The sequence below is a fragment of the Salmo salar genome, chromosome ssa03, assembly GCF_905237065.1.
Source record: "Salmo salar chromosome ssa03, Ssal_v3.1, whole genome shotgun sequence".
In the NCBI taxonomy this organism is placed as follows: domain Eukaryota; kingdom Metazoa; phylum Chordata; class Actinopteri; order Salmoniformes; family Salmonidae; genus Salmo; species Salmo salar.
This window is the reverse complement of record NC_059444.1, coordinates 35,312,951-35,321,326: the sequence shown is the minus strand read 5'-3', so window position 1 is coordinate 35,321,326 and position 8,376 is coordinate 35,312,951. Positions and strand designations below refer to the sequence as shown.

The following is an 8,376-nucleotide window of genomic DNA, read 5'->3' as shown; positions in this document are numbered from 1 at the left end:
CTCACAGGGTTGGGGTCAGTTCCATTTCAAATTAGGAAATAAATATGAAATTCCAATTTGTTTTCTTTTTGAATTGATTGAAATGAAATTGACCAAAACCTCACTATTCGGCTCTTAGCTAATGAATATGCTGTTAGAATCAGTTGACATGAACTTGGAATAGACCTTGGAGGCTGTCCAAGGAAGAGTATGGAATTCTGCAAAGCTCAGATGTGGACCTCTTCCACAAAGCAGGCATCCCTCCTCAAGTGTTCACAGACAAAGCTCCATTGTACTCCTCAGACACAAGATGGACGTATTTCACTTCTGTGTGCGTCAATGCCCTAATCCCCCCCCCCCAGTCCAAGTCAGAACTTGTTTATTTTATACTGTAAGTCATGCTTGGGTGAATGCATCTCTCACTCACACACACACACACACTCTCACACACTCTCTCATCTATTTACTGGAATATATTCTCGCTTTCATGGTGATGCCTGACATGTTGAGCAGAAGGGAAGGTATTGTACACACACACACACACACACACACACACACACACACACACACACACACACACACACACACACACACACACAGTACATCAGGTTTGGCAGTCCCTCATCTTATGTGCCTACCAGTCTCCTCAGCAGTTGGATTCTGACCCACATATCTGTTTTTAGACACCTTCTGTATGAAAATAGACTTGATGTCAGTCATGGATGTATATAGAGGTTTTATGAGGTTTTGATGTTTGTGGACACTGAGTGTAATGTAGGAGCTGGATTAGATGGTACTATGTGATTTACCAACACAAACTACTAAATGAAAGAAATGTACACATTTGATCCATCCATTCAAATCTAGATCCCCTCAGAAGTGGGTCAGCCAGAAACACAGCAGGGCAGGTATCCCTTGCCTAAGTATGGAGTCGGACAAGCTATTGGGAACCATATTCTAAAATAACTGGATAGAGGATAGATTAAACTAGGGAAATCCATGCCAATAGAACTAAGTTAGAGCTACTGTCCAACGGTACCAAACACTAAACCACTTTGATCAAATCACGTTGTATTTGTCACATGCGCCGAATACAACAGGTGTAGGCCTTACAGTGAAATGCTTACTTACAAGCCCTTAACCAGCAATGCAGTTTTAAGAAAATGATAAGTGTTAAGAAAGTATTTACTAAATAAACTGAAGAAAACAATAAATAAATGAAAAAATAAGAAAATAGAAAAAAAAAAATAAAGACCTACAATAAAATAACAGTAACGAGGCAATATACAGGGGGAACCGGTACAGAGTCAATGTGCGGGGGCACCGGTTAGTCGAGGTAATTGAGGTAATGTGTATATGTAGGTAGAGGTAAAGTGACTATGCATAGATAATAAATAGAGAGTAGCAGCAGTGTAAAAATGGGGCGCGGGGGTCAATGCAAATAGTCCGTGTAGCCATTTGGTTAGATGTTCAGGAGTCTTATGGCCTGAGGGTAGAAGCCTTTTGGACCTAGACTTGACGCTCCGGTACAGCTGGCCGTGCAGTAGCAGAGAGAACAGTCTGTGACTTGGGTGGCTATAGTCTTTGGCAATTTTTAGGGCCGCGTTCTGACATCGCCTGGTATAGAGGTACTGGATAGCAGGAAGCTCGGTCCCAGTGATGTACTGGGCCATATGCACTACCCTCTGTAGCGCCTAGCAGTCGGCGGCCGAGAAGTTGCCATACCAGGCGGTGATGCAACCAGTCAGGGTGCTCTCGATGGTGCAGCTGTAGAACTTTTTGAGGATCTGAGGGCCCATGCCAAATCTTTTCAGTCTCCTGAGGGGGAATAGGCTTTGTCGTACCCTCTTCACAACTGTCTTGGTGTGTTTGGACCATGACAGTTCGTTGGTGATGTGGACACCAAGGAACTTGAAGCTCTCAACCTGCTCCACTACAGCCCCTTTGATGAGAATGCGGGCGTGCTCGGCCCTCCTTTTCCTGTAGTCCATGATCATCTCCTTTGTCTTGATCACATTGTGGTAGAGGTTGTTATCCTGGCACCACACTGCCAGGTCTCTGACCTCTTCCCTATAGGCTGTTTCATCATTGTCGGTGAGCAGGCCTACCACTGTTGTGTCATCGGCAAATTTAATGATTGTGTTGGAGCCGTGCTTGGCCATGCAGTCATGGGTGAACAAGGAGTACAGGAGGGGACTGGGCACAAACCCCTGAGGGACCCCTGTTTTGAGGATCAGCGTGGCAGATGTGTTGTTACCAACCCTTACCACCTGGGAGGCGGCCCGTTAGGAAGTCTATGATCCACTTGCAGAGAGAGGTGTTTAATCCCAGGGTCCTTAGCTTAGTGATGAGCTTTGTGAGAACTATGGTGTTGAATGCTGAGTTGTAGTCAATGAATAGCATTCTCACGTTGGTGTTCCTTTTGTCCAGATGGGAAAGGGCAGTGTGGAGTGCAATCGAGATTGCGTCATCTCTGGATCTGTTGGGGCTGTATGCAAATTACAGTGGGTCTAGGATTTCTGGGATAATGGTGTTGATGTGAGCCATGACCAGCATTTCAAAGCACTTCATGATAACAGACATGAGTGCAACAGGTCGGTAGTCATTTAGGCAGGTTACCTTGGTGTTCTTGGGCACAGGGACTATGGTGGTCTGCTTGAAACGTGTTGGTATTACAGACTCAGTCAGGGACAGGTTGAAAATGTCAGTGAAGACACTTGCCAGTTAGTCAGCGCATGCTCAGAGTACACGTCCTGGTAATCTGTCTGGCCCTGCGCCTTGTGAATGTTGACTTGTTTAAAGGTGTTACTCACATCGGCTACGGCTAGCATGATCACACAGTCGTCTGGAACAGCTGATGCTCTCATGCATGTTTCAGTGTTACTTGCCACGAAGTGAGCATAGAAGTAATTTAGCTCGTCTGGTAGGCTCGTGTCACTGGGAAGCTCACGGCTGTGCTTCCCTTTGTAATCCATAATAGTTTGCAATCCCTACCACATCCGACGAGCGTCAGAGCCAGTGTGGTAGGATTCAATCTCAGACCTTTATTCACTCTTTGCCTGTTTGATGGTTCGTTGGAGGACATAGCGGGGTTAGAGTCCCGCTTCTTGAAAGCGGCATTTAGCTCAGTCCGGATGTTGCAAGTAATCCATGGCTTCTGGTTTGGGTACATACGGTCACTGTGGGACGATGTCATCGATGCACTTATTGATGAAGCCAGTGACCAATGTGGTCTACTCCACAGTGCCATCGGAAGAATCCCTGAACATATTCCTGTCTGTGCTAGCAAAACAGTCCTGAAACTTAGCATCTGCGTCATCTGACCACTTCCGTATTGAGTGAGTCACTGGTAATTCCTGCTTTAGTTTTTGCTTGTTAGCAGGAATGAGGAGGATAGAGTTATGGTCAGATTTGCCAAATGGAGGGCGAGGGAGAGCTTTGTACACGTCTCTGTGTGTGGAGTAAAGGCGATATACAGTTTTTTTCCCGGTTGCACATGTAACATGCTGGTAGAAATGGGGTAAAATGGATTTAAGTTTCCTGTATTAAAGTCCCCGGCCACTAGGAGCACCGCCTCTGGATTAACATTTCCATGTTTGCTTATGGCCTTATACAGCTCGTTGAGCGCAGTCTTAGTGCCAGCATCAGTTTGTGGTGGAAATTAGAGAGCTAAAATATAGATGAAAACTCTCTTGGTAAATAGTGTGGTCTACAGCTTATCATGAGATACTCAACCTCAGGCTAGCAAACCTTGAGACTTCATTAATATTTGATTTTGTGCACCAGCTGTTATTGACAAATAGACACAGACCGCCACCCCTTGTCTTACCGGAGGCAGCTGTTCTATCTTGCCGATGCACGGAAAACCCAGCCAGCTGTATGTTATTCATGTCGTCGTTCAGCCACGACTCAGTGAAACATAAGATATTACAGTTTTTAATGTCCCGTTGGTAGGATAGTCTTGATCGGAGCTCATCACGTTTATTATCCAGTTATTGCATGTTGGCTAATAGGACTGATGCTAGAGGCGGGTTACCCACTCGCCGTCGGATTCTTACAAGGCACCCCAACCTACGACCCCTATATCTCCATCTCTTCTTAATGCGAATGACGGGGATTTGGGCCTTGTCCAGCGTCTGAAGTAAATCCTTTGCATCCAACTCGTTAAAGTAAAAATCTTCGTCCAGTACGAGGCGAGAAATCTCTGTTCTGATATCCTGAAGCTCTTTTCGGTCATAAGAGACGGTGGCAGAAACATTATGTACAAAATAAGTTACAAATAACGCAGAAAAAACATGCACAATAGCACAATTGGTTAAAAGTCGGGGAAACGGTAGCTATCTCTTCCGGCGCCATAATAGGATTCTGTGATATCTACTCATTCACGACAGAGCATCAGGTTCCATACATACATATATTTTATTAATAACATACATAAAACAAAATAAATGCTCAAATATAATTTTCCATTATGGCCTATCATATCTTAATAAAACGTAAAAATGCTATAGATAAATATGACTAATATTGTGATTTTAAAAATGAACAATTTTAGTAGATGCCACAAAGAAGCTACATTGTCTTTTCAATGTTTTCATGTTGAATGTACTTTTTTTTTTTTACAGATACACAAAAACAGAGGCATGCATTCAAAACTCTAGTGCATCTCATGCCTTGTTTGAATAAACAAAACATAAGTTGTCAGTGAAGTGAAATATTTCAACATAGCATAATGCTCCATATCGAAGCAACCAATAACGCTCCAGTATTACGAAGCAATTCATTAAAATAAATCCTCTGAATAAATGTCTCCGGCATAACGGTGCACATATGGAGTTAACCTAACTCTCTCATCTCCCACACTTTTATTCCCTCAACCTTCACTTCCCCCAGAGTCTCTGGACTTGCGGATATCATTGGAGAGCCTGTAGAACACAGGGCCTCTTGTTGCTATGGGAACAGTTAAAGTCACATGAACAGGACTCTGACTATGACATCCTTGCTGAAGGTGTCTCCATCCTTGAAGCGGACCGTCATAGTCTGGATCTGCTGAGAGGTGCAGCAGCGCCCGTCCAGACAGGAATCACAGTACCTGGGACGGAACTTATTCACACTGCTGCAATCTGCGTAGGTCAGTTTCAATGGAGGGCTGGCCTTTTCAATACGACTGCACTTCTTACCCTTCTGTTGGTGAGAGGAGAAGAAGAACAATGTGTGATCAGAATGTCGATGGACTAGACATACGTGTCCTTATGATTCAGCGTCACCCAGGTAATGGCATGGCATTGTCGGTTTGATGTGATGTGTACCTTGAGGCTGGAGTAGGCTGACTGGGAGCAAGGCGGACCTCACAGAGACGAGTCTCCTTCACCAGCTTGCACTGGCTGTTGTTGTTGGTGAGCCGAGAGGATACTCCTGTGCCACAGGGCTTAGCACAGGGGGACCAGGCTGTGGTCTGAGTCACACACCTCTTGTTCCCCTTGGACATCAGGCGACTCTCAGGCTTACTCCTGAAAGCTGTGGGGGAAAGATGGCCAGACAATTATTCAATGTGCAACGGAGGCCAAAACTTCAAGCAAATTGGACATGAGTTTAAATCACAGGAGGTTGGTGGCACCTTAATTGGGGAGGACAGGCGTGTGGTATTGGCTGGAACAGAATAAGTTGAATGGAAACAAATACATCAAACACATGGTTTGATGCCGTTCCATTCACTCCGTTCCAGCCGTTACTATGAGCCGTTCTCCCCTCAGCATCCTCGACTGGTTTAAATCTAATGTGAGATGATAACAGGGGCCAATGGCACGGGTGGGCCTGGGTGGACACAAGCCCACCCACTGGGTAGCCAGGCCCACCCAATCAGATTGAGCAAAAGAAAAACAATGATACATTATTATTACAAAAATACTACTTGGCCCATCCAAATTTCTGCAGGCCCACCCCCAACGAATTTCTGGTTAAACCCCTGGATGATACATAGATTGTTGATGAATGGATTTTCCATTTAAACTCCGTCTGGATGTTAACTGAGGCTGAACATCTATTGGAGCTTAATAAATCCACTAACCGAATCACTGGAATAAACAGAGTTCAATTGACTCACCAGGTAAAGACTTGAGTCCTCCTCTGACAACAGACACCAGCTCGTTCTTGTTCGTGAGGTGATCTTCGGAATGTTTATCCTTGCGGCCATCTTTTCTGACCTTGTCTGCTGAGGCTGAGCCCAACACGTTCCCCTCCTCAGGGCAGACTAGCTCCTCACAGTAGCAACCAGGCACTTTGACCAGCTTGGGTTTGGCACAGCCCAGTTTGGTCAGGGAGAGCTGCTGGGGACACAGGGGCATACACCCCACGGCACCATCCATGCACGTACACTGGTGCTTGCAGTTGGAAAGGAAGCTCTCTCCATTCTGGTAGATCTTGCTGTTGTACTCGCAGGGTCTTCCATCTGTTTTGGCTGTTAGGAGAAGCAGATGGGGAGACTGTTACTATGTGAGTCAAGCGCAGGGTTACAAATGCAGGGTATATTACTGGAAACTTTCGAAGTTTACCAGTAAAATAACCAGAATTGTGTTAAAATTCCCCCAAATACTTGAAAGTTATCAGATGAGATCGAGTGGCCTTTTTGGGAACTTCAGACTATCACAGGTGTCTGTAATTATCTCTGGCTCTCTGTGTAGTCTTATTACATGTATAATATATAAAATAATAAAATAAGATTTTTAAATATAAATTAGAATGACAAAGCTGTAAAACATTATCCTAAATATAAACCATCAACTTAGTGAATACCATTGGTGTTTAATGAGGGTTTCAGCATAAAATATTATTTTGACACAATTTTATTTATTTTAATATGTCTTTGTTTTGGCACCAAATTTGTGGCAGTTGTGAAAATAGTCATTAGTTGCAAAGTTAAGTAAAATATAATGACATTGTTGATTAGATGCTTTTTTCATTAATTAGGCTATTTTCTCTTAAACCATATGGTCTATCCACTAGAAACATCGACAATATGGACACAGATATAAAAATGAATGCTATATATGAATATATATTTTATAAGTTATTCGAGAATATTACCTGTTAATTACCACCATCACGGAAGATTCTGCTAACGTTGGTAAATTACCGGTAGCATGCAACCCTAGTCAAGTGTAATATTATAATTATAGAGAATGCTCCGTAAATAAACCAAAAGCATAATTCCTCATTTAAAACGTTGTAATAAACAAGTAAAAAAAAAAAATACATCTCTACATCCAAACCCATAGGAGTTAGATTTGTAGAAGTTATAGACTATCAATGACCACAGCAGGGTATCAGAATTATTGTTTCCTATTCAACTTTATCATACCCCGACAGATGCCTTTAGCTGTGCCATAAGCAGCCCCAAGATTGCACTCCAGTCCCTTGACGTGGTCGCATGGCTCTGTCTTGCTGCAGTCTTCATTGAGCTGCCGCGCGCAAACTTTGCAGCATCCACAGCCGTCTGGCACAAGGCTGATTCCTGGTGCGCACCTGGGTAGGCCTACCTCACGAGGACACGAACATTCGGAGGGACAAGATGCTGATGCCTAAAATACCAGAAACATGTTATAAGAGAAATGTTGACTGCATTTGTGATTTCTCCGAAAAAATATTAGACTGTAGGATGGGGGTGAGGATCCTAATCGCCATCAAGCACCACCCACCCTCCAATCAATCACGCATATTCTTGTAGGCTATGAATGATAATGAATTCATAAATTAGGCTATATGTTTTCTTACCGAATTTAAACTCCCATAGAGTAAAACAACAAAGGAAAGCGCCAAAATCTTCATGTCTATTGACATAGTATTGATACAACTTTAGTAAAGATAAGAGGCTAATTTAGATTGGTCAGTCCCACGCGTTTAAACACGGAATGCGTAATGTAAACTACCTACTGACTTACTGGGTTCTCTGGTGTCCCCCTCTCCTCTTTTATATCCGGAAGAGATCTGACGTGTGCGTTAGCTGATGGGTGAACCGTTCCAAAACTATGCGAGAAATGTCTCCCAATGCTTTCTCCATTCAAGCCTAATACCACCCTGTCTACTTTCATTCTTACAGGGATTCCATGACCATGTTATAGGCTATTTAATGTCGGAAACTAGGCTATTTATTTTAAGATATTTATGTGTTGTCTTTCCTGTCCTAATGTGGGGCCCAAATTGTAATTGTCACATGCCTTGTAAACAACATGGTGTAGACTAACAGTGAAACGCTTGGGCACTTCCCAACAATGCAGAAAGAAAAATAATAGAAAGATAATGATGAGGAATAAATGCACAATTAGCATCAAAGTACCTGTATAATGATACCTGTGATCCCTGGGGAACTGCTACTTTTTATTGGTTCATGTTCATGATGTA

The 8,376-nt window shown here is 43.4% G+C and overlaps 1 pseudogene; it reads right to left on the bottom strand.

The window, feature by feature from the left end:
• Positions 1-4,458: 4,458 nt before the first annotated feature.
• Positions 4,459-7,992, bottom strand: LOC106600456 (CCN family member 1-like; annotated as a pseudogene).
• Positions 7,993-8,376: the final 384 nt, after the last annotated feature.